Source organism: Pongo abelii, chromosome 12, assembly GCF_028885655.2.
Source record: "Pongo abelii isolate AG06213 chromosome 12, NHGRI_mPonAbe1-v2.0_pri, whole genome shotgun sequence".
In the NCBI taxonomy this organism is placed as follows: Eukaryota; Metazoa; Chordata; class Mammalia; order Primates; family Hominidae; genus Pongo; species Pongo abelii.
This window is the reverse complement of record NC_071997.2, coordinates 68,386,829-68,414,070: the sequence shown is the minus strand read 5'-3', so window position 1 is coordinate 68,414,070 and position 27,242 is coordinate 68,386,829. Positions and strand designations below refer to the sequence as shown.

At 39.5% G+C, this 27,242-nt stretch overlaps 1 protein-coding gene across 1 annotated transcript in view; it reads right to left on the bottom strand.

Annotated features, from left to right (window-relative positions):
* Positions 1–26,693, bottom strand: part of VPS54 (VPS54 subunit of GARP complex) — a 118,231-nt gene extending 91,538 nt beyond the window's left edge. Inside the window, exon 1 of the mRNA XM_024242742.2 lies at positions 26,555–26,693. The gene's annotated coding sequence lies outside the window, so the exon portion shown is untranslated. The remainder of the gene's footprint in view (positions 1–26,554) is intronic.
* Between the last annotated feature and the right edge of the window lie 549 nt (positions 26,694–27,242).

Sequence of the window (27,242 nt, the reverse complement as noted above, 5' to 3'; positions counted from 1 at the left end):
ACGTTTACTCACTAGTGGTGAGGAAATTTACTTAACCTTTATGTATGTGTCTTTCCTCATCAGTGAAATGGAGATGAAACGAGATCTTATCTCATCAACATCCTGTTATGAATTATGAGAATGGACATAAGTAAAGCATTTAAAATAATGTCTGCCTCAGAGTTAGTATTCAGAGGTTACTGTCATTGTAATTATTACTATGATGTGACTGCTACATAGTAATATGATTAAAAAATAAATAGTAATTAAATTCTTTAAAAAGGAAGTGTCATTCTTCAAAGAGCTTGCAATTGTATTAAGTAATTAAAACAAATATATGTAAGCAAAACACAAGTTAACCTATGTCTACATTTTAAAGTAAGTACTGAAAGAATTTGTGGGGCAAGACAACATAATATAGGCTACCGGGACAGGTAAGACTTTATAAATGAAGCAATATTGAAACTGGACACTAAAGAACATGCATTGTTTTATTATTGAAATGTTTAGAGATCACCTAGTCTAAGTTCTCTCAAAACAGAGAAGAATAGAAAGGCCTAGAAAGAATATGAGGTTTAACAAGTCCAAAAAAACAAAACAAAACAAAAAGCCAAGTTAGAAAATCTGGCAAAAAGATAAATAAGAGCAGGAAATGCGGAGCAGAGGCTGGCACAGCGGCTCATGCCTGTAAATCTCAGCACTTTGGGAGGCCAAAGCAGTTGGATTACTTGAGTCCTGGAGTTCAAGGCCAGCCTGAACGACATGATGAAACCTCGTTATCTACAAAAATTACAAAAATTAGCTGGGCGCAGTGGTGCATGCCTGTAGTCCAGTTACTCGGAAGGCTGAGGTGAGAGGATTGCTTGAGCCCAGGAGGCAGAGGTTGCAGTGAGCCAAGATCACGCCACTATATTCCAGCCTGGGCAACAGGGTGAGACCCCGTCTCAAACAAACAATAAATAAAAAATAAGGAGCAAAGATATGAGGCAAGAACCCGTGACAAATAGTTCGTCTGTTCTAACTTCCCTCTAGTTTGCTGGAAAACTAAAAATATGTATCTGTCTCAGTACTTTCAATGCAAAGGAAACATAACCAAATATACCATTCACTGAAACCGTAAGAAACAAGCTGCTTTAAAAATACACAAAGATAAACAACTTCCTCAAGGTGCTTAAACAGAAAGCCCACGATAACATGAACAAAAGATAATGAACACTGAATAATCAATCATAAGACTAAGGAACTGACTATAGTGGAAACTGACCTGACTAAAGTGAAATGTTTACACTGGGAAGAAGTGACAAATTATACACACACACACACACACAGTATAGTTAAATTGTAGTTGGTTCTCTATGCAATACGGAGACATCAGAGGTTTGGTGGCAAAAGTTCTGTGATGAAAATGGTATTTGGGAAAATTAAGAGTCTTTGAAAGGCCTCTTTATCATTTACATCCACACACATTAAGTGTATGGTTGTTTCTGTATAAAAGTTTACACATATTTAAGAGAGAGAAACATACATATTTATCTAAAGGATAATACACATACTTATCTAAAGGGTAAGAAACACTGTACAACACAGAAACACTGTGTACTAAGTGATAAAGACAATTCTACATTTAAGATCGAGCATGTTAACTTTCTCATTAACCAAATAAAACAGCTAAAAACATTTTTGAAATTTTTTCTTTTTAATTTCTGTGAGTACAGTAGGTATTTATTCTTTGTGTTACTATCTAATTATACTTTTAGTTATTTTAAAATGTACAATTAAAATCACTTTTTACTTTAATCACCCTGTTAGGCTAGCAAATACTAGGTCTTATTCATTCTTTCTATTTTTCTGTACCTATTAACCACCACTACTTCTCCTCCAGGCCCCCTTCCCCCACACTTATCCTTCCAGGCCTCTGGTAACCATCACTCTAGTTTCAATTATTTTCATTTTTAGCTCCCACAAATAAGGGAGAACATGTGAAGTTTCTCATTCTATGCCTGGCTTACATAGTGACCTCCACTTCCAACCATCTGTTGCAAATGACAAGATCTCATCCTTTTCTATGGCTGAATAGTTCTCTATTGTGTATATGTACCACATTTTCTTTACTCATTCATCTGTTGAAGGACATTTCAGCTGTTTCCAAATCGAGGCTATTGTGAATAGTGCTGCAATAAATATGGATATCTCTTCAATATACTGATTTCATTTATTATATACTCTTAGGAGTGGGATTGCTGGATCATACAGCTCCATTTTCAGTTTTTCGAGGAACCTCCAAACTGCTCTCCATGGTGATTGTACTAATTTACATTACCACTAACCGTATGAGGGTTCGCTATTCTCCACATCTTCGCAAGCACTTCTTAATGCCTGTCTTTTGGATAAATGCCATTTTAACTGGGGTGAGATAGCTCATTGCACTTCTGATTTGCATTCCTCTGATGATAAATACACCCGTGTGCCATTTGCATGTTTTCTTGAGTAATATCTATTCAGATATTTTGCCCATCTTTTAATCAACATATTGGATTTTTATCTATAAGGTTGTCTGAGCTCCCTATATATTCTTGTTATTAATCCCTTGTCAGATGGGTAGTTTGCAAATATTTTCCTCCCATTCTGTGGGATGTCTCCTCACTTTGTTGTTTCCTTTGCTGTGCAGAAGCTTTGTAACTTGATGTGATTCCATTTGTTCATTTTTGCTTTGGTTGCCTATGCTTGTGGGGTATTTATTCAAGAAATCCTTGCTCACTTCAATGACCTGGACATTTTCCCCCAAGGCTTTCTTTTCGTTGTTTCATAGTTTGACGTCTTAGATTTAAGTCTTGCATCCATTTTGATTTTATTTTTGTATATGGCGAGATAGGGTCCAGTTTCATTGTTCTATCCATGGATATCTAGTTTTCCCAGCACAATTTATTGAAGAGACTGTCCTTTTCCCCAAGATTGTCCTTTGTTAAGAATGAGATCACTGTAGATGAATGGATTTATTTCTGGGTTCTCTACTCAGTTCCACTGTTCTATGTGTCTGGTTATATGCCAATACGTTGTATAATTTGAAATCACAATCATGTGGTTCTTCCAATTTTCTTTTTTTTGCATAGGATAGCTTTGGCTATTCCGAGTCTTTTGTGGTTCTATATAAATTTCAAGATTGTTTTTTCTATTTCTCTGAAGAATGTAATTGGTATTTTGATAGGGAATACAATGAATCTGTAGATTGCTTTGGTTAGTATGGACATTTTAACAATATTGATTCTTCCAATCCATGAACACAGAATATCTTTCCTTTGTGTGTGTGTTTGCCTTCAATTTCTTGCACCAACATTTTACAGCTTTCACTGTAGAGATTTTTCACTTTTTTGGTTAACTCCTAGGTACTTTATTTCCAGCTGTTGTAAATGGGGTTACTTTCTTGATTTCTTTTTCACATTGTTCAGTGTTGGCATATGGAAATGATACTGATTTTTGTATGCTGATTTTATATCCTGCAACTTTACTGAATTTATCGCTTCTAATCATTTTTGATGAATTCTTTAGGTTTATCCAAACATAAGATCATATAACCTACAAACAAGGATAATTTGACTTCTTCCTTTCCAATTTGGATCCTCTTTCTTTCTCCTGTCTGACTGCTCCGGCTAGGACTTCCAGTACTATGTTGAATAACTGTAGTGAAAGTGAGCATCCTTGCTGTGTTTCAGATCTTAGAAGAAGGGTTTTCAGTTTTTCCTCATTCACTGTGATAACAGCTATGGGTCTGTCATATATGGCTTTTACTGTTTTTGAGGAATGTTCCTTCTATACCTAGTTTTGAGGGTTTTTATTATGAAAGGATGTTTAATTTTATGACATGCTTTTTCAGAATCAGGTGATATGTTTTTTCTCCTTCATTCTCTTGATATGATGTATCACCTTTGCACATGTTGAACTATCTGCATTCCTGAAATAAATCCCACTTGGTCATGATGAATAATATTTTTAATTGTTGTTGAATTTGGTTTGCTAGTATTTTTGTTGAAGATTTTTTGCATCAATAGTCACAGATATGTGTTGTGGGAAGTCAGGGACCCCGAACGGAGGGACCAGCTGAAGCCATGGCAGAAGAACATAAATTGTAAAGATTTCATGGACATTTGTTAGTGCTCCAAATTAATACTTTTATAATTTCTTACACCTGTCTTTACTGCAATCTCTGAACATAAATTGTGAACATTTCATGGACATTTATCACTTCCCCAATCAATACTCTTATAATTTCCTATGCCTGTCTTTACTTTAATCTCTTAATCCCATCATCTTCATAAGCTGAGGATGTATGTCACCTCAGGACCCTGTGATGATTGCATTAACTGCACAGTGTTCGTAAAGCATGTGTGTTCGAACAATATGAAATCTAGGCACCTTGAAAAAAGAACAGGATAACAGTGATGTTCAGGGAACAAGGGAGATAACCATTAGGTCTGACTGCCTGGAAGCCAGGCAGCACAGAGCCATATTTCTTTTATTGCCGAAAACAAGTAAGAGAAATATTGCTGAGTTCTTTCCCCAGTAAGGAATATCAATAATTAACAGCCCTGGGAAAAGAATGCATTTGGTGGGGGGGGCCTCTAAAATGGCCGCTCTGGGAGTGTCTGCCTTATGCAGTTGTAGGTAGGGATGAAACACGCCCTAGTCTCCTGCAGCAGTCTCCCCAGGCTTATTAGGATTAGGAAATCCCTGCCTAGTAACCTCATTAGTAATTCTAGTTTCGCCCTGGCCTTGTGACCTTGCCCTGCCCATTTGCCTCGTGATATTTTGTTGCCCCTGAAGCATGTGATCTTTGTGACCCACACCCTATTCATACACTCCCTCCCCTTTGAAAATTGCTAATAAAAACTTGCTGGTTTTACGGCTCAGGGGGCATCACGGAACCTGCTGACATGTGATGTCTCCCCCAGACACCCAGCTTTAAAATTTCTCTCTTTTGTACTCTTTCCCTTTATTTCTCAGACTGGCTGACACTTAGGGAAAATAGAAGAGAACCTATGTTGAAATATAGGGGGCTGGTTCCCCCGTTAGATATGGGCCTGCAGTTTCGTTTTCTGAAGTGTCTTTGTTTGGTATTGGTATCAGGGTAATACTGCCCTCATAGAATGAGTTTTAAAGTATTCCCTCCTCCTATTTTTCAGACTAGTTTGAGTAGGATTCGTATTAGACCCTCATTAAGTGTTTGGTAGAATTCAGCAGTGAAGCCATTCAGGTTCTGGACTTTTTACTGGGAGACTTTTCATCACAACTTTTATCTTATTACTTGTTATTGGTCTTTTCACGCCCTGGATTTCTTCATGGTTCAGTCCTGGAAGATTGTATGTATATAGGAATTTATCCATTTCTTCTAGATTTTGCAATTTATTGGCATACAGTTGCTCACAGTAGCCGCTAATAATCCTTTGAATTTTGTGGTATCAGTTTTAACATCTCCTTTTTTCATCTCTGATCTTTTGGGGTCTTCTCTCTTTTTTCTTAGTCTGGCAAAAGATGTGTCAGTTTTTTTTTTTTTTTTTATCTTTTCAAAAACCCAACATTTTATTGATCTTTTGTCTTGTTTCTTCATTTCAATTTCATTTATCTCTGCTCTGAGCTTTGTTATTTCTTTTTTTCCCACTAATTTTGTGTTTGGCTTGCTCTTGCTTTTCCATTTCTTTAAAATCCATCATTAGGTTTTTATTTAAAGTTTTTCTTCCTTTTTGATGTAGGCACTTATAGCTATAAACTTTCCTCTTTGTATCATTTTTGCTGTATCCTCATAGATTTTGGTATGTCGTGTTTCTGTTATTAATAAATTTTTCAATTTCTTAATTTCTTCACTGACTCACTGGTCATTCAGGAACATATTATGTAATATCCATGTGTTTGTATAGTTTCCAGAATTCCTAATATTGATTTCTGGTTTTATTCCATTGTGGTCAGAGAAGATGCTTGATATTATTTGAATTTTTTCTTTATTTCCAATCTGTTTCTTTGGCTCTAATATTTGCTTTATATATGAGTACTCCAATAGTTAGGTGCATATATATTTACAATTGTTATATCCTATGCTGAATTGACCCCTTTATCATTATATGATGACCTTCATTGTCTCTTCTTATAGTTTTTGTCTTGAAATCTATTTTGTCTGATAACTACTGCGGAATATCTTTTTCCACCCCTTTTTTTGTCTGTTGTGTCTTTATAGGTGAAGCGTGTTTCTTGTGGGCAATAGATCACTGGGTCCTGTTTTTCTATCCATGCAGCCTCTTTATGTCTTGTGATTGGAGAGTTTAGTCAACTTACATTCAATATTATTACTGATAAGTAAGGACTTACTCCTGCCATTTGTTTGTGTTTGTTTTCTGGTTGTTTCATAGTCTTCTCTTCCTTCCTGTCTTCATCTTAGTAAAGGTGATTTTTTTCTGGTGGTATGACTTAATGTCTTGGTTTCTTAATTTTTTGTGTATCTGCTCCATGTTTTTTGATTTGAGGTTACCATGAGGCTTGCAAATACTATCTTATAACCCATTGTTTTATGCAGATAACAATTAACACTGCTTGTATAAACAAATAGGCAAAAAGAAAACTAATAAAACTCTACACTTTGTCTCCCCACTTTATAGCTTTTTATTGTTTCTATTTATATTTTACTATCCTTATGCCTTGAAAAAATTGTAGTTATAATTTTTTATTGGCCCATCTTTTAATTTCTCTGATTAAGGCTAGTTTACACACCAGTTATCATGTTATAATATTCTATGATTTTCTGTGTACTAATATTGCCAGTTAGTTTTACATCTTCAGATGGTATCTTTTTGCTCATTAATCTTTTTCTTTTTTATTAAAGTACATACCCTTTAGCATTTCTTTTTTTTAAGACAGAGTCTCACTCTGTCACCCAGGCTGGAATGCAGTGGCACCATCTTGGCTTACTGCAACCTCCACCTCCCAGGTTCAAGTGATTCTCCTGCCTCAGCCTCCTGAGTAGCTGGGATTACAGGCACGGACTATCATGCCTGGCTAATTTTTATGTTTTTAGTAGAGACAAGGTTTCATCATGTTAGCCAGGCTAGTCTTCAACTCCTGAGCTCAGCTGATCCACCCACCTCAGCCTCCCAAAATGCTAGGATGACTGGTGTGAGCCACTGCACCTGGCCAGCTCTTTAGCATTTCTTGTAGGACAGGTCTGGAGCTGATGAAATCCCTCAGCTTTTGTTTGTCTGGGAAAGTCTTTATTTCTCTTTCATGTTTGAAGGATATTTTCATTGGATATAGCATTCTAGGGTAAAAGGTTTGTTTCCTTCAGCATTTGAAACATGTCATGCCACTCTCTCTTGGCCTGTAAGGTTTCTACTGAAAAGTCTAGTGCCAGCCATATTGAAGCTCCATTGTATGTTGTTTCTTTTCTCTTGCTCCTTTTAGTATCCTTGCTTTATCCTTGACCTTTGGGAATTTTATTATTAAATGTCTCGAGTTAGTCCTCTCTGGGTGAAATTTGCTTAGTGTCCTATAACCTTCTTATACTTGGATATTAATACCTTTCTCTAGGTTTGAAAAGCTGTTATTATCCCTTCGAATAAACTTTTTACCCCTATCTCTTTCTCTACCTCCTCTTTACAGCCAATAACTCTTAGATCTGCCCCTTCAAGGCTACTTTCTAAATCCCGTAGGTGTGCTTATTTTTATTTTTTTCTTTTGTCTTCTCTGATTGTGTATTTTCAAAAAGCCTGTCTTCAATCTCACTAACTCTTTCTTCTGCTTGATCAACTGCCTTTTTTTTTTTTTTTTTGAGATGGAGTCTCGCCCTGTCACCCAGACTAGAGTGCAATGGCACGATCTTGTCTCACTGCAACCTCTGCCTCAAGCAATTCTCCTGCCTCAGCCTCCTAAGTGGCTCAGATTACAGGGATGTGCCACCTTGCCCAGCTAATTTTCTGTATCTTTAGTAGAGGCAGGGTTTCACCATGTTGGCCGGGCTGGTCTCAAACTCCTGACCTCATGATCTACCCTCCTCAGCCTCCCAAAGTGATGGGATTACAGACATAAGCCACCACACCCAGCCGATCAACTGCTTTTAAGCCTTTCTGATGCATTCTTCAGTATGTCAATTGCATTTTTCAACTCCAGAATATCTGTTTAATTATTTTTAATTATTTCAATCTGTTAAATTTATCTGATAGGATTCTGAATTCCTTCTCTGTGTCATCTTGAATTTCTCTGAGTTTTCTCAACCCAGCTGTTTTGATTTCTGTTTGAAAGGTCACATAACTCTGTTTCTCCAGGATTAGTCCCTGGTGCCTTATTTAGTTCATCTGGAGAGGTCATATTTTCCTGGATGATGTAGATGGGTGTAGATGTTCTTCAGTGTCTGGACGTTGAAGTTATTTATTGTAGTCTTCACTGTCTGGGCTTATTTGTACCTGTCCTTCCTGGGAAGGCTTTCCAGATACTCTAATGGACTTGGGTGTTGTGTTTTAAGCTGTATCTGCTTTGGGGGCACCCCAAGCCCAGTAATGCTATGGTTCTTGCAGACTTGTAGAGGTACCACCTTGGTAGTCTTGAATAAAATCTGGAAGAATTCTCTGGATTACCAGGCAGAGATTCTTGTTCTCTTCCCTTACTTTCTCCCAAACAAACGAAGTCTCTTTCTGCTGAGCTGCCTGGGGCCTGCAGCAGGGCAACACAAGCACCCTGTGGTCATCAACACTGGCACTGCACTGGGTCAGACCTGAAGCCAGCACAGCACTGAGTCTCACCCAAGGCCTGCCATAACCACTACCTGGCTAACATCTATGTTTGCTCAAGGACCTAGGGCTCTACCATCAGCAGGTGGCAAAGCCAGCCCAGCTTCTGTCCTTCCCTTCAGGACAGCAAGTTCCCCCAAGTCCTCATGTAAGTCCAGAGGTTATCTCCAGGAGCTAGGGATCAGTCAAAAACCTTAGAAGTCTACCTGGTGTCCTATTATACTGCAGCTGAGCTGGCCCTCAAATCATGAGACATGGTCATTCCCACTTCTCTCTCCCCTTTCCACAGGCAGAGGAGCCTCACCCTGTGGCCACCAACACCAAAGGCCCACAGGGAGTACTGCCAGGCTACTGTCAATGTTCACAAGATACAAGGGCTCTTCCGTCAGCATGTGGTGAAAGCTGCCAGGCCTGGGACTCACCCTTCAGTAAGCTCTCCTGTGGCCCAGGGCAGGTCCAGAAATGCTGTCCAAGAGCCAAGGCCTGGAAACAGGGACCCCAAGAGCCCACTTGGTGTTTGAACCCACTATGGCCAAGCTGATACCTAAGATACAAGACAAAGTCCCCTTTATTTTTCCATCTGCTTTTCTCAAGCAGAGTCTCTCACTATAGCCACTATAGCTGGGAATGTGCTACGTCCCACCTGAAGCCAGCATGTCTCAGAGTCTCAGCCAAGGCCCATGGCATACTACATGGTTATCACTGCTAGTTATTCAGGGCCCAAGGGCCCTTTAGTCAGCACAGGATGGATCCTGCCAGAACTGGGTCCCTCTCTTCAAGGCAACAGGTTCCCTTCTAGCCCAGGTGTGTGTCTAGAAATGTTATCCAAGAGCTAGGGCTTAGAATGGGGGCCTGACCAGTACCCTATCCTGTGGTTGAGCTGGTATCCAAGATGTAAGACAAAAGTCCTCTTTACTCTTCCTTCTCCTCTCCCCAAGCAGAAGGCAGGGGTATCTTTTGGAGCTGCGAGCTGTGCTGCCTGGGCTTGGAGAAGGGGTGGCACAAGCACTCCCTTAGGTGTTCCAACTGATGTCTTAGTAAGTCATGTGCCCCGGAATTCCACTGGTGCCGAGCCCAGTTCAGCACTAGGACTTGCAGTCCTTTTGGCCTACACTGCCTTTTAAGTTTATTTAGGACCCTGGCACACCTCAGCCCACAGTGGCAAGGCTTGCCAGAACTCAAGTTCCAACCACTGTGATGGGCAATTCCCCTCTGGCTAGGGCTGGTCTGAATGCTCCCTCCATGTGCAGGCATCAGCTGAGTTCAGCCTGGTTTTGCTTTTTGCTGTTACAGTGCATTCAATGAGAAGTCTCACAATTGCTGCACTCCTCCTATCCCAAGCATACAAATTTCTCCACACCACACAGTTGCTGCATGGGGGATGGGGGAGAGGTGGTGTCAGCAATCCAAGACTGTCTTTCCTATCCTGTTCAGTGCTTCTTTGGGCAATATGAAGTTAAAACCAGGTTCTGTGAGTGCTCACCTGATTTTTGTTTCTTATGAAAGTGCTTTTTGTGTGTAGTTGTTAAATTTGGTGTTCCTATGGAGGGGGACATCCAGTGGAGCCTTCTAGTCCACCATCTTGCTCTGTACCCCGAGATCTAAAATAAATACATTTTGACATGAAGTGTTAAGCCACAGACATGTGGAAAATGTATTTATGTTAAACATCCATTGCTTAATGTCAGATAAATTAGATATTCATTCTGACAATACTATGCTGATATCTTGATTTATTCTATTTACCATGCTGTTTTTACAGAAAAAAAAATCCTAAGTGCCATTTTAGAAACCTAGAAATATGCAGGGAGATGGCAGAAAAATATTTCTAGATTCTTCTAAGTTATTTCTGTATCTGAGGAGAAAAACACATGGTTTACTCTTTAAAGATTTTGAATTGGAAAACATATGCACATTCTATTTTTTCCTATACCACTCTTAATTCTTATAACAAGAGGGAAGATCTCTAGTAAAAAGGGGTTACATAAAACTAGTAGACTGCCTATAAAGATGAGTCCCAGTTTCCAAACATTTGACTCTTCACTGCCTTCACCATCCACAGCTTAATATTAAGAAGATGTCCCTACAGTAAGAACCAAACTTTGTACTGATCATCACATAATTATAAAAGTACAATCACTGGTAAGAAAACATGGATTTATTCATAAGATATAGATGTACAAACAAATACAACAAATGTACATGGCATCTGAATCACAAAATTTCAGCAAAGAAATAATCTGTCATTGAAAGGCTAAAGAACAAAAACGTTGAGAAACCTTAAGAAGGTTTCAGGATAAGCAATGCATAGTTTGTCTACTCAGAAAAAAAATCAGTTCGAAAAAACAAACAAGCAAACAAAATACACAAAATACAGGAAAATGGAAAGCTCTAAGCACTAAACCCAGGGAACTACTGATTTCTGATAGTTCAAGTTAACTACCATCTAGAAACAAATTTGGCATTTTAACAATTGTAATGAGAATCTACAAATAGCTCTACCTTTTTCACATGGTAATCTCCTTATAATTGTATCAATACTATGTTCGAATATTATCCTCTCTTGAAGCTTTCTTTGGTTTCTCACACTTAGTCACTCTATGTATTTCAATTTTTGCATCAATCATACTGAGGTTTTGGTTTTCATACAGTTCTTCCCTATCAGGCTTTGAATTTCTTGATGTTTCTGTTTTCCTGTGTATTCTATTTGCTTATCACAGTTCTTGTCATACATATAATAAAAATTTTATAGATGAATGAAATGGCCGGTATGTAGAACATATCAGAACAGACAGACATAACAGACAGACAGCTGCCAATAATACTTAAGTAATAACAGAATGGGTCTCGGCTAATAAGGAAAAGAAAAAACAGAATCATCCATTCCAAAAAAAAGGATTTCCAAGGATGAGTAAATAGAGATTTGATTTTCTTTCTTATAGCTCAAAATATCTTTTTACGTTCAGTTAAAAACTTCTTTTGAAAGGCACTAGAAGCATTGCCTCCCCCAACCCCAACCACCAGCCAGAACCCCACCAAGCAATGAACACACCTGGTGCCCAGAATTCTGTTTCTAAATACCACTTCCAACTAAAAGAACCAGGACTCTTTGAAGGAATATGTAACTCCAGACATGGAATACAGAAAGAATAAGTCTACCCTGAGCACTCTTGTGTCAGAAAGCAAGATATGCTCAAAGACCAGTAGGACCTATCAAGAGGACAAAGGACCAAGTTAAAAGGGGGTTCCCACTGGCCACATTTGGAACAACTTGAGCATATTTTTTAAAAGTAATAGAGTATAACATATGGAATAAGTAAAAATTAATGGATACATAGAGATACTTAAGGGAGGAAAAGAGATAAGGAAAGGGGGTGGGGAAAGAAAATCTCTACTGAAGAATGCCAGTAATAAATATAGAAGGAATGACCAAATTAGAAAATCACCAATTTGCAACCCCCAATGTAAAAGCTAATTCAGGCAAAAATCACCAATGTATGCTAAGGCCATTAGGTGAAAAGTTGTTAAAAACATTATATTCTCATGGTGCCTAAGTATTACCTCACAGATTACTTAGCAACACAAAGGGGAAAATGTATCTTTAAAATGGAGACCTGGCTGTCACCACCTTAAATAAGTCATTAAACTTAACATTACTGATAACAGGAGGACAACCTGATGTTATGTAATTCATGAAATGACAAAATAGGAAATAAACATCATTACCTATGAAATATTCTCTTCAAAAATGTTTAATCCAATCCAATCCAATCCAATCTCTAGATCAGGAGTTAAGCTTTATTGTCCTGTGGATTTCTCTTACAGTCTGGTAGTTTATGGATGCCTTCTTAGAATAATGTTTTTAAATGCATAAAACACACAACACTACAATGGACAATTATACTGAAATACAGCTACAATAATGTTTAAATTATAACATAGTAATATTATTTCTTCTTTTTGAGACAGGCTCTCACTCTGTCACCCAGGCTGGAGTGCAGTGACATAATCACAGCTCACTGCAATCTCAACCTCCTGGGTGCAAGCGATCCTCCCACCTCAGCCTCCTGAGTAGCTGGGACCACAGGTGCACGCTACCACACCTGGCTAATTTTTGTATTTTTGTAGAGACGAGGTCTCGCTATGTTGTCCAGGCTGGTCCTGAACTCCCGAGCTCAGGCAGTCCTCCCACATCAGCCTCCCAGAGTGCTGGTATTACAGGCATGAGCTACCATGCCCAGTCTACTATTGCTTCTTAATATGAATCTAGTAACTACCTTAATTTATAGGCAATAAATGAACATAAATTAAATCTTAAGATATCTGCAGCAATTGAATGTGATATGAGAATACCTGAGATTTCTATTGGTGACAAAGCTACAGGTACTGTAAATGTACTGTCCATACTGTATCCATGAACGGTTTCTTGTATTCCTAATTAAAGGAAATGCTAAAGTCCAGTTAGGGCAGAGTTTTTCAACCTTGACACTACTGACATTTTGAATGGGATAATTCTGTTATCAGGGACTCTCTTGTACCCACCCAGCTGTGACAATCAAAAATGTCTCCAGACATTGCCAAATGTCCTAGGGTTGTGGAAGGAGAAGACAAACTCACCCCAGTTGAGAATCACTGAGTTAGAGATAAGTTAAAATAAAGATGTAATTTTTTCCCCATCTGAAGTTTACGGATTCCCTGAATTCTACAGACCCTACAAGAGTCTGTGAACTCAAGGTTCAGCACCCTTGCTCTAGACCTACCTTTGAGTTTACAGTAAATAGAAGGAAGTAGGATAGTAAGGTTTAAACCACCATATATGAGGAAACAATGAGACAAATTAAGAGTATGAGACAGTCTATTAAGAAATTGGCTTGGATACTCAGTCATTTTAAAAAGGTGGGAAACTACTCTAGACTAAAATAAATTATGTAATTATTTACCTGCTTGTTTCCTATCTCTCCTACTATACTGTAAACTTACTTACTTATATTTGTTTCATTCACTTTCCTATACCACACCCAATACAAAGTCTAAGCATTCAATAAACTGCATGACTATTCAATGAATGAATGAGCAAATGAATGAATATCACAGAAAGTGGGTAAGACACATAAGCCACTAACACAATACCTCAAAAGGTTCACATACATTTCAAATAATCTAAAAATATAAATCCAAAATATATTTCCTTGTTTGTATAATATTACTTGACTTTCTGAAATTTGATTCTAGATCTCCACCTTCCTTGTAAAATGATATACTAGTTAAGAGTATTGGCCATACAATGAGTTAGATCACTGTCATTTATTAGTTGTGTGACAACTGTCTTACCTTCCTAAGTCTCAGTTTCCTAATTTGTAAAATGGGACAGCAGCAGTATCTTCCTCATAGGAATGTCATAAGATTTAAACGAAATAACTTATTTGAGTTCATAGCATAATACTTGGTACATAGTAGACATTCAATAAATAATTGCAACAACTATTATTATAAACTTTTTTTTTTTTTTTTTGAGACAGAGTCTCGCTCTGTCACCAGGCTAGAGTGCAGTGGCGCAATCTCGGCTCACTGCAACCTCCGCCTCCCAGGTTCAAGCCATTCTCCTGCCTCAGCCTCCTGAGTAGCTGGGACTACAGGCGCATGCCACCACACCCAGCTGATTTCTGTAATTTTAGTAGAGACAGGGTTTTGCCATATTGGTCAGGCTAGTCTTGAACTCCTGACCTCAGGTGATCCACCCGCCTTGGCCTCCCAAAGTGCTGGGATTACAGGCGTGAGCCACCACACCCGGCAAACATCTTACTTTTTAAATGGTCAGCAAACATTAACATTTCAACTGTGCCATGCAAAATTTTAAAATAAATGCAAACTTTAGGATCCTGAGCCTCCTCTTCCGGTGTCCTTTGCTTGAGCATTCCTAATCCTGGAGAGAGAGGTGGTGGGTAGGAGGAAGTAGAGGGAAAACAGCAATAACAAACTAAACCAATACGGGCAGACATAACTTACTTTCAGAAAAGTCACCAAAGCATAGAAAAATGATCCTCATTGCCATGCCACTAAAGGGGGTAAAAAGAATATTGGAAAGTGATAATGAAGCTAGAAAATATGGTGGCCTAGAACATAAGCAACTTTGATGACAAAATTGTGCCCGTGGGAGAGAAGAGAGACGAGGAGGTGGTAGGGGAGTGACTGGAAATCATGGTTTGGAAGACATCTGAGTATAGGTCAAAGTTAAGTCCATGGAAGTAGAGTAGACGAGATAAAAATTACAATTTCTGAGTTGGACAAGACTTTAAAAGAATATCTGGCTCGACTTTCTACTTCATATATAAATCCTTTCTACAAGGGGTCTTTTTGCCTCTGCTTGAAAACTTCAATAATGAAGAATTAACTACTTTAAAAGCAGAGTACTACTGTAAAACAACCATAATTACTTTGGAGAAAAAAAATTCTTGTAGTGAACAGAATCCTGCTTCCCTGAATTTTCCATTACTGCTTCTAGTTCAATTACATTACAGGAATGAATTAGTAGATAACTACAGATAGTCACAGGAAAGTGATATTACAAATGGAGAAAGTGCCGAAGAAGAGAGCTAACGAAAGCTCTGAGCAAGGGGTAGGGCAAATATGTTTACAGGAAAAGACAAAGGCAATCAGAAATACCATCCTTACACAGGGAAGATGGGTCACGAAGTAAAGTGCAAACAGTAAGTAGCATCAATATGCTGCAAAGAGATCAAGATCTCCTTTAGAAAGGATACTGGATTAAGAACAGTTTCAGGACAGTGGTTAGGGAAGAAGCCATCCCACTGAGGTTAAGAGGTAAGTGATGAAGTAATAAAGGCAACAATATCAACATCTCTTTCGTGGTAAAAGGAAGAAAAAAAAAAAAAGAACAAGAGTTGAGCAAGAATCTTTTAGGCTATCGGAGACCTGAGCATATTTGTAGGCAAACAGCAAGAAGCCAATTGAAGGATGAGATTAAAGAGGAACAAGAGGCCGGGCGCAGTGGCTCATGTCTGTAATTCCAGCACTTTGGGAGGATGAGGTGGGTAGATCACCTGAGGTCAGGAGTTCAAGATCAACCTAGCCAACGTGGTGAAACCCCATCTCTACAAAAAATATGACAAATTAGCCAGGCGTGGTGGTGTGCACCTGTAATCCCAGCTACTCGGAAGGTTGAGGCACAAAAATCGCTTGGACCTGGGAGGCAGAGGTTGCAATGAGCCAAGATCAACGCCACTGAACTCCAGCCTGGGTGACAGAGCGCGACTCCGTCTCAAAAAAAAAAAGGAACAAGTAAGTGGTGGAGAAAGGAGATGGTCAGAGTTACATACACACAGGAATGGGGTGAGAGGGGATGGGAAAAGGAGAGGCAAAGTGAGAAAGAAAGAATATCAAGCCCAGGGACTATAAGGCACCTCAGGTTTATGCCACACCTTGAGAAAGACAGGACTTTGTCAGGCAACAGTGAGAAAATAAGGCTGACCTAGAAAAGTTGCCTCACACCCTACTCCTGTGCCCAATGTGTGAGTAGGAGGAGGAGTGGAAATCAGCTGGGACTGCAGGCTCTGAAGATTCTGTGAAGTGCCAGATCAAGAGCATGTAAAAATATGCTATCAATGAAAGAAGGAAGGATGACAGGGAAGAATGAAATGGAAAGACAAGAAGAATTGCATCATCACTAACACCTGACTATACAGTCAAATACAGTGAACACTATACAGTTCATAATAGCTTACTTTCAGATGTTTTTGTTCATCTTCAAAATAACCTAGTAAGAAAAATATTTCTGAATGAATCAATGAATCAATGATCTCCATTATATGAATGAAGAAACAAGTTCAAGAGTAACTTGATTTCAGACCATTTAGTGAGTTAACTGTGAAGAGGGAATCTGAATTCAGATTTTCTGATTCTAAGTTCCATGCCTCTGTCTCTGCACCAATAAAAAAATTTTAAATTATGTCACTACTCCTTCCCACCCATTTCAGGCACCTGGTACTTTCCTTTTCTGTCTTTGTCTCCTTATCAGATCAATGACTGAACCAATAATTATTTACTCTTATAACTATTACTTATGTCCATCTTCTGTTGAATGATAGAAATAATTAACATCTAATTGTGACAATTTTATAAGACCAGGACTATTCCAAAAGAAAAACGATACTATACATTTTCTTTTCTTTTTTTTTGAGATGGAGTCTCGCTGTGTCGCCCAGGCTGGAGTACAGTGGCAAGATCTCAGTTCACAACAACCTCCGCCTCCCGGGTTCAAGCGATTCTCCTGCCTCAGCCTCCTGAGTAGCTAAGACTACAGGCACCCAGCACCACGCCCGGCTAATCTTTGTATTTTCAGTATAGACGGGGTTTCACCATGTTGCCCAGGCTGGTCTCAAACTCCTGACCTCAGGTGATCCGCCTGCCTCAGCCTCCCAAAGTGCTGGGATTACAGGCGTGAGCCACCATGCCCAGCCTACATTTTCGTCAGTGTAATTTACTGCATTTTTCTTACCAAAGGAATAATTCTGCACCTGTAATGTGGGATAAATACACTACTTTGGCGCATCATTTTAGCACTTTCAAGAAAGTTTGAGCCCAAGAAGTTGAGGCTACAGTGAGCTGTGATGGCGTCACTGCACTCTGACCAAGGCAATGGAGAGAGGCCGTCTCAACAACTTCTGAATTCCATATAATTGACCCTTTTTTTTTTTTTTTGAGACAGTCTCGCTCTGTCACTCAGGCTGCAGTGCAGTGGCGTGATCTCGGCTCACTGCAACCTCCTGCTTCTGGATTCAACTGATTGTCCTGCCTCAGCCTCCCAAGAAAGTGGGACTACAAGTGCCTGTCACCTTGCCTGGCTAATTTTCGTATTTTCAGTAGAGACAAAGTTTCACTATGTTGGCCAGGCTGGTCTCAAACTCCTGACCTCAGGTGATCTGCCCACCTCGGCCTCCCAAAGTGCTGGCATTACAGGCGTGAGCCACCGCGCCTGGCCCCATATAATTGACTTATAAATGAACTTTTTTAAAAAAAGTCTACTTATAATTTGAGAAAACATGGATAAAGTGGAATTTCTTTTTAACACTGGAGCTGGACAGAGCTTTTTTGACATAATTTTGACACAATTTTGGACCTAATTTTTTTAAAAGTCCATAATTGACTGCTGTTTCTTAAAAGTAAACAAAAAAAATCTCAAATTTCATTTCTCCAAATTTACAAGGACTGATAGTATGCAAGAAAAACTTAACCATACTGTAATGTCCTACCAAAGATCAGTTTGACAGAACTCAGGAGTTTATGTTACCGTAGTAAAAACTCTGCCCCCTCCTTTTTCCACCACCTTTTCTTTTTCCTATTTAATCTCATCCTTCAGTTGGTTTCTTGCTGTTTGCCTATAAAATACATCAAATCTCTCATATTCTAAGAAGTACTTTCCACAACATTTTTGAAATGTCAAGAGCCAATTTCTGGCAAATGTAAGTTTTTCATACTACCTATACACAAATAGCAATATACTTCTACACTATTTAAGATTTATCATTTGACAAAATCTAGTTTAATCATAATTTTTAAAAATCCTTAAATTTTTTAAAAATGCATATCACATATTATTGCTCACAAAAATCTCAATATTGAAGGTACAATTTAAACATACTCTCAAGAAATACTAACATTGGGGCTGTCATATAAATAAGTACTTCTATAGTCCTCTTGAGCATTAAAGAAGTATGGAAGAGGCTTAAGGAACCCAGAAAATAACAACAAAGTTGTAGTAATCTAATTTGCTTTTTCTTTACCGCCTCATATGGCATTTATGAGACCCTGTGCTTTGCAGGAAACTCTGAATGCATGCGCTTCCTAAAGTTGCTTATTTACTTTTTATTTAGTGACAAGAAACAATAAGAGATAATATTGACTAGGAGGATAAAAATTATAACAATTTGTAATGTTAAATTTAAATATTTTTAAATGGCTTATAAAACAAATGCTATTTCATGTGACATCTTTATCAGGAAGAAAAATCATAAATATCCTCATAAAATACATAATTTTTAAGTCTAGATATTATTCCAAATAAAAGCAATGTCTTTTTTTCCCCAGCACTCAGAGAATTATAACATTATAGCAGCCATTAAAATTAAGGGGAAGCCGGGTGCAGTGGCTCATGCCTGTAATCCCAGCACTTTGGGAGGCTGAGGCGGGCAGGTCACAAGGACAGGAGATCCAGACCATCATGGCCAACATGGTGAAACCCTGTCTCTACTAAAATACAAAAAGTTAGCCGGGCATGGTGGTGCACGCCTGTAGTCCCAGCTACTCGGGATGCTGAGGTAGAGCAATCGCTTGAACACAGAACGGGGAGGTTGCAGTGAGCCGTGATTACACCATTGCACTCCAGCTTAGCAACAGAGCCAGACTCCGTCTCAAAAGAAAAAAAAAATTGATTAAGGGTCACAGGCCTGGAATATGAATAAACTATACTAAGATAAAATCTGTCTCTAGCATGTAAAAATTCCAACAACAACAAAAAATTGCTTGGATGCTTTCTTACTCCTTTGGGCCACTGATACGACTGTATTACTAGTGAAATTTTTGTCAGTCAAAATGAACCATATTAGACACTGGTATTCTCTTCTTGGTGTCCCAGCCAAAAATATTAGCAAGATAATCTTAAAATCACTCATTCAGAGGTACTGAAGAATAAATATGTCTCAAATATATAAACTATTAGACACTTATTAAGTAACAAAGATGATGCTTTCAAGGAAATTTCATTTTAGGGAAAATAAAGCAAAATAGCTAAGAAACATCTGCAATAAGTCAGTAAATAGTTTACAAATAAAAATATTAAATGTTAGTTTAAGGGAAAAGTAAATACAAGGTTTATGATTACTATAACCTCAAACAAACAATAAATTAGTATTTTAATTAACCACTCCTTGGCATTACCCTTACATCCCTCACCACTGGTTGGGTATCTCAGCCCTGTTCTACTTTACTAACTTCATTACTTAGCCTACATCCCCATTACTTCATCTCCCTTGCATCTCTCCTCTCTCATCCACCTTCAATACAATCTGTCTTTGCTTTTCTCCTGCTTGCAGAACACTGCCAGAAAAAACAGTAAAATATGCTGATTACAAATTTATGAGTTCCAATCTCAGATGAGCCTCTGATGCTGCTCAGCAATTCTTTCACTTATCTTGAAACACTTCTCCATTCCCCACAATATGTGTAACACTTTCATCACTCTCCTCAAGTCCCCTAGCCTACTTCCAACAACCCAAGGCTCAAAAAGTAACTGTTTAAAAAAAAAGTCCCCAGATGTAGTTTTTTCTGTCCATATCCAAATGTACCTAATTTTCATCTATACACAACTCTTAACTTTCTGAGATAGAGTATAGGTGTCTACTCTTTTCCAGAGTTAATCCCCCAACAGCTGTTTTTGATCTTACCTCTTCCTGCTTCATCTGGGACCTTTTTCTATTAGTTATTCCCCAATTCTATCTTTAATCTCTTCATCGGCCCATCAAAAAAAAAAAAGAAAAGTTCAAGCACCAAATGAAGGCCCTTTCCCTCCTTCCTGCCTCCTCCAGCTACTACTTCTCATCTCCCTTTCATCGGCAAACCTCTGTTCTCTTTTTGGTCTACCTCCTTAGCTGTCTTCCATCTTCACCATTTACTTGGCTCCAGAAAAGGTTAGGAATGACCTGATTTCTACATTCAGTGGCCTATATTCAGAATTTATCTAACCTGACCTCAACGCCCTGAAAAAGTCAAAGAAGGTAATAAAAGTCGAAGGAATGCAAAAGAAAAGTCACCATTTGTAATCCTCCAACATAATGACTGATTCAAGCAAGGATCATTAATGGGTACCAAAATCACTGGTTAAAGGGTTGTCAGGGAATAGGATAGTTACATGGCTATTAAGTATCCTCTATACATTATTTATTAAATAGTAGAGAGATCTGTCAGTCCCACCTTTACCAAGTGATCAAACTTGCATTACCAATATAGTGATAGCCTGGCCTCCTGATATAATACAGCAGAAATACACATCATGGTCTCACCAGAAATGTCTGACTAGAATCTAATCACGAGGAACAAGCCAATTCAGAATGTGGGACATGCTCTAGGACATATGGTCTCTACTTCTCAATGGATAAACCTAAAGAAGAGAGGAAGGCGGTAGGACTAGTCCAGATTGGGGAAGACTTAAAGAGACATACCAGCCAAATGCAATGCATTAACCTTGAATGAATCCTGCATTTGAGGGGGGAAAAAGCTATAAAGATTTTTGGGACAAATGGGAAGATTTAAGTATAGAGTATACGTCAAATAATGTTATTAAGTAAATGCTGATATATATATATATATATATATATATATATATAAAAACATATATAATACCAATCAATACCACATTACTTATTCTGAATATTGTCTGCAACTATTCCACCCTCAAATTACCCCATAAAAATCTTACTGAATAGCTGGGCCTTTGACCACCTCTACCCTTATTTTTATACGATTGTGAAAGACAGGAGACCAGTTAACAAAATTGTAAGAAACTGTCCGGGCGCGGTGGCTCACACCTGTAATCCCAACACTTTGGGAGGCCGAGGCAGGTGGATCACAAGGTCAGGAGTTCGAGACCAGTCTGACGAACATGGCGAAACCCTGTCTCCACTTAAAATACAAAAATTTGCCGGGCGTAGTGACACGCACCTGTAATCCCAGCTACTCAGGAGGCTAAGGCAGGAGAATCGCTTGAACCCAGGATGCAAAGGTTGCAGTGAGCCGAGATTGCGCCACTGCACTCCAGCCTGGGCGACAGAGTGAGACTCTGTCTCAAAAAATAATAATAAAATTCTAAGAAATTATATTTTCGCCCATTCATTTCATGCATTTTAATTAATTCAACTCTAAACGCTACAGCATAACTGTGGACTACTGGACATATAGAAAAATCAAAGTGACTTTTTTGCATAGAAAGATGAAAAGTAATTTAAAAAGAAATCTAGAAGGAAATGAGATTTTACAAATGGTGAGCAGGCTTACAACCCCTATTTCTTCAGTTAAATCCTCACATCTGAAGAATAATTACCTTCAGATAATAGAAAAACCCTTCAAATACACAGGAAGGCAGGCATAGTAAATGAAGACAAAAGGATTATTCCCCAAAAGGGAATTAATCCAAATAACGGTAGCATACTCTTAAAAACACTAAAACTTTTTGTATAAGTCACTTCCAAAAATTTTAACTCTGAAATAAAATATATATTTTCAAGTCTTCTCAAATAGCATATTTGAAAACAAGGTAATCTTTTCTTAATAAGTTAATTTCACCATTATAATAATCAGTTATTTTACTGTGCTATAACGGTGATACTCTCAGGTGCTACAGAAGGAAGTCAGTTTGCCCCTATATTAAGGAGTTTCAGATTATAGTGATATACTAGTTATTTTACTAGTTATCAATATTTGTATTTAGTGCTTCTCTCCTCCCTAGAGAGGCTGTCAGCCATCACTATTCTCCGCCTTACTATCTATATTCCTGCCTTTGACAACCTCTATATTCCTTCTTAATTTGATTCTTCTGAAGCAAATAACTCTTCTACAGTATGTTATAGTTGACACTGCATCTTAATACATATTACCTCATTTAATAATTCTTACAATAGCCTTGTAATACATGGATTATCACTACCCCTATTTTATAGATGAGAAAACTGAGGCTCAGAAAGAATAACTTGAGTAACTTATCCATAAGGTATGGATGATAAATAGCAAAAGTGATCTCAACTGTCAATTACCTTCTTTCATCAACAAATTAAGCTTGTTAAAAACATTAAATAATAGTCTAAAGTGGAGCTCATAGGGGAAAAAAAGATTCATTATAAGCTTTGAATTTTTCTGGACATTCACAACATACATACATACATACATACATTAAGTTAAACACTTAGCTTACTTCTTCCTTGGTAGTTGAAGCTGCCAGGAAAAAAAAAAATCACTTCCGGATAAAAAAGATATGACTATATTCTATTTACAATTTCAAAAACATATGCAAAAATAACTAACAATTCAAAACAATAGTAGTCTAAATTTGCAGTAAATTAAGTCTATTTTTAGGGGAAAAAAGGGGTTCTTTTTTCAGATTTGAAGACAACCTAAACATACAAAAGAGTATCTGCCTTATGTCGTAAATAGATTTCCTTTTATTTTTCCCTCAATTCCTCCTCTTGCAAAGAAATAGAGTTAGTTGCTAGAGGATCTAAGGTGTTAATCTAATTCACCAAACATCGCCCACTAAGACTATTCTCCCACCTGGTAGGAATCAAAAACACTAGGTCCTTACCAGAAATCGTGCAACCCCTAGGTTTACAATGGTATCGTTGACATTTTGAACCAGAAAATTTCTTGCAGAAGTGGATGCGGTATGTCCTGTGCATTGTAGGGTATTTAGCAACATCCCTAGCCAATAGCATTTCCTTCAGCTATGACAACCAAAAATGTCTCTAGACACTGCCAGATTTCCCTTGGAGGTCAAAACCGTCCTCGCAGAGCCATTGTTTTAGATGTTAGGGCACTGGATATTTGAAAAAGGTAACCTCCAACTGGCCCTGTTAACTATAATTTTTTAAAATTTGGATTTAAAAAAATAAGATATTAATAGTACAAGATACCTAAATAATACATTTGCTATCCCTCCTTAGCTTAAAGCATTTTCAGAGGATTTTGTAACGTGGGTTTCATCAATGTAGCTACATATAGTCACCCACTTTTCCCCCAAAGTTGGGGGAATGTCCAGTTCTTTCTCAGCTCTGCTAGTAAAATGTCAAATACATACATATATACAAGAATCTAAACAATTCTAACTTTCAAAGTCCCATTTCTTGCTTTACATGGCCATGCTGTGGTTCTTGAGCATCCTAGAGATTCAAGCTTCAAAAATCTCCATGTTTCCTCATCTGGTTGCTGCCAACTAATAGCAAGGTAAGCAGGAAGTAAGCTGATGACCTTTAAGATCTTTTCCAACCCTGATATTCTAATATTCAATGACAAAAATGCCCACTTTTACTTATTGATTCCGAGCTGACCAAACCACCTCTTGAGGTTACTGAAGCCATTCATGCCTTCTTTCTCCAACTTTATGCTGAATACAACCAAAAAGTGTATCAGTTATTTACAACATCACTTTTAATATTGGTGTTCAGTTGCTTATTCCCTAGCTCAAATAAAAAATTTTAACATGTACACTGATTTTAAAGGAAAAGCTTTTCAAGAAGCTATGAGCCAACAGCATTATATGAAAGGCCCACATTAGGCCAATATTGAGACAGAAAGTAGACTAGTGGTTGCCTAAAGCTGGGGGTGGGGTGAAGAGAATGGGGAGTAACTGTTAATGGATAAAGATTTTTTGAGGGAATGATGAAAAAGTTCTAAAATTAGATTATGGTGATGGTTGCACAATTATTTAAACTAAAAACCACTGAATTGTACAATTTTTTTTTTTTTTTTTTTTTTTTTTGAGATGGAGTCTCGTTCTGTCACCCAGGCTGGAGTGCATTGGTGCTATCTTGGCTCACTGCAACCTCCACCTCCCAGGTTCAAGCGATTCTCCAGCCTCGGCCTCCCCAGTAGCTGGGATGACAGGCACTCGCCCCCATGCCTGGCTAATTTTTATATTTTTAGTAGAGACGGGGTTTCACCATGTTGGCTAGGCTGGTCTCCAACTCTGGACCTCAGGTGATCTACCTGCCTAGGCTTCCCAAAGTGGTGGGATTACAGGTGTGAGCCACCGAACCCGGCCAAGTTGTACACCTTAAATGGGCGTATTTTATGCTATGTTAATTTTATGTCAATAAAGCAGTTTTTAAACAGCGAAGAGCAGGAAAAAGGAATTGTAATTAACTTTTGTTGATTTAAAAAAAAAAAAAAACAGTGTGATGGACAGGGGCGGTGGCTCACACCTCTAATCCCAGCACTCTGGGAGGCCGAGGCCGGTGGATCACAAGGTCAGGAGTTCAAGAGCAGCCTGGCTAATATGGTGAAACCCCGTCTCTACTAAAAATACAAAAATCGGCCAGGCGTGGGAGCGCCTGTAGTCCCAGCTACTCAGGAGACTGAGGCAGGAGAATCACTTGAAGCCGGTAGGCGGAGGTTGCGGTGAGCCAAGATAGCGCCACTGCACTCCAGCCTGGGCGACAGAGCAAGACCCTGTCTCAAAAAAAAAAAAAAAGAGTGTGATGAAGAAATTCTGCAAAATCTGCCGTTTCATGGGCTATACAGGAATTGACTTTAATTCTGACACAAAAAATTATCTTATCCAGAAATCAATTTTAACTTTCCAGAAAATATAAACATATGCAAAAGTAATCACCTTTTCCTAGTAAACTTTTAGTATTAAATTCTAATTTCAAAAACACTTCAGAAAGCCAAATGCTGTAGTAATAATACTTCTACAAGAACAAAATATACGAATATCAACAACAAAACAGTCTTTACGATTTGGTTGTGATGCATTCTTTATTTTAAAAACCTATTAAAACATTTTTCATTTATTTAAAAAGTGATCCTCAGACTGCCTCTTAGATTGGTAGTGTAATAATAATTCTTAAATTATCAGAACATAATTTTAAAATAGCCAAATTACAATAAAATCGCAAACATCTACTGTCGTCCCAAACAACTATCAATTACAGCTACTGATAACCTATCATGAGCAATGATGAGCACTACGAACCATCAACATCCATTTCTAGGAAATCCGATCCTGACTACACTACAAATACAGTCAAACAAATCCCATCATTCCCTCTGTTCCATCATTTAACTGCTTAGAAATCATTTAGGCTCTGAAGGTGCTTTTTCCAATTAGAACTCCCCTTCGGATTTATAAAAGTGAATGTACATCAAAATCTGCAGTTTAGGTTATCGCAGTAATATTTCTCGGTATACTACAAGTAATTTATCATGGTATTACTTAAAGGCATTTAGTATTAAGACTGCCCTTGATTTGACAAATCAGAAATACAGCCAATTAAAAATAAAAACAGTCCAAACAATTCTTCGAAAGTAAGAGCCTCAATAAAGACCAAAAAATAAAGCTGGTTAGAAGAAAAAAAAATTTTTTTGCAACGCCGGTCAGTCAAATGCTAAAAATACCATCTTGAACTCAACACATGAACAGACCAAATGGCTAATTATAATTGGCAAGCCAAAGTTCCTAAGTCAACGACGGGAGAGCAGAGACGGCAGGGAGGGCCTGCCCTTTCTGTCTCCGCAGAGATGGAAGGAGGCAGAACTGAAGAAAATTAATTATTGAACAAATTATTTCAAGCCACATTGACAAAATGCAAAATACTGAGTAACTCTTTGGGTTAGCATTCCCCGGAGAGAAAAACAAACAAATGTTTAAACGATTCCAGTAGAATCCAATAGGACTAAGGGCCTGGCTGGAAAAAGAAAAGGAAAGTTTGGGGGCAGCGTCTAAGGGGGTGATGGAAGTTCCAGAGCTGGGATCCCGGAAAAAGAAGAGAGGGGCAAGAGCGGCGTCTGCGGTCGCTGACAGGAGGCAGGGAACTCAGCTGCCAGCCCCGATCCCGGAGGGAGAGTGAAAAGGAAAAAAAAAGTAGGTGGCGGAAAGGAGCATGGAAGCTTCAGCGCCGGTCAGCTGTGACCGAAACTCCGTCCGCTTGGGGCTGGGGAGAAGAGCCGAGGGGGTGGGGTCTCCGTCCCTCTCTCCGCAGTAGGTCGGGGTGAGAGTGGGCCGCGACGCGCGGGGGGCCGCGGGGCACACCTACCTGCGGGTCCCGGGGCAGCCGCCCTGAGCGAGGCCTAGTGCATCGCCGCCGCCTCCAGCCCTCCACGTCGCACCGAGGCTGCTGCTCCACGGCCGCCGCCGCCCGGCGCCCGGCCGGGCCCGAGCCCGGCTTCCCGCCCCCGCCCCGCGCCCGCTGGCCAGTCGGCCCGGGGAGCACAGGGCCGCCCTCTCGAGCCCAGCTCCACTCAGGGGTGAGAGGCGGCAGCGGCGGCTCCCTCACGTCTCTCCCGGGTGTCCTCTCAGCCAGCAGTTTCCCCCGGGTCCGCAGCGCCGCCTCCGCCGCTGCTGCCACCGCCTCTCCCACATCCCCGGCCTCCAGGGGAGCCGCCGCCGCCGCGCCACGACCACTGCCTCTAGCGCTTCTGCTCCCGGCTCCACTGCTTTCCCTCACCCCGCCGGCCCAGCCGGCTCGGCCCGGTCGGGTGCGGGGAGACAGCGCCGGAGGCCGCCGCAGCCCCCAGCCCACAATCCACCGCGCGGCTCCGCCGGGGCGGGAGGGCCGCGGCCCGGGCCGGGGGGAGCGCCCGCCGCCTGGGGAAAGCGGCCTTGGCGCAGGCCGGCGTGCCAGTCGCAGGCGCAGCCAGAGTTCTCTCGGGGCGGGGAATACACCGCGTGGCTCCCCTGCGCCTCCTCTAATAGTCCTACACGCAGACAGAAATCCACGCTGA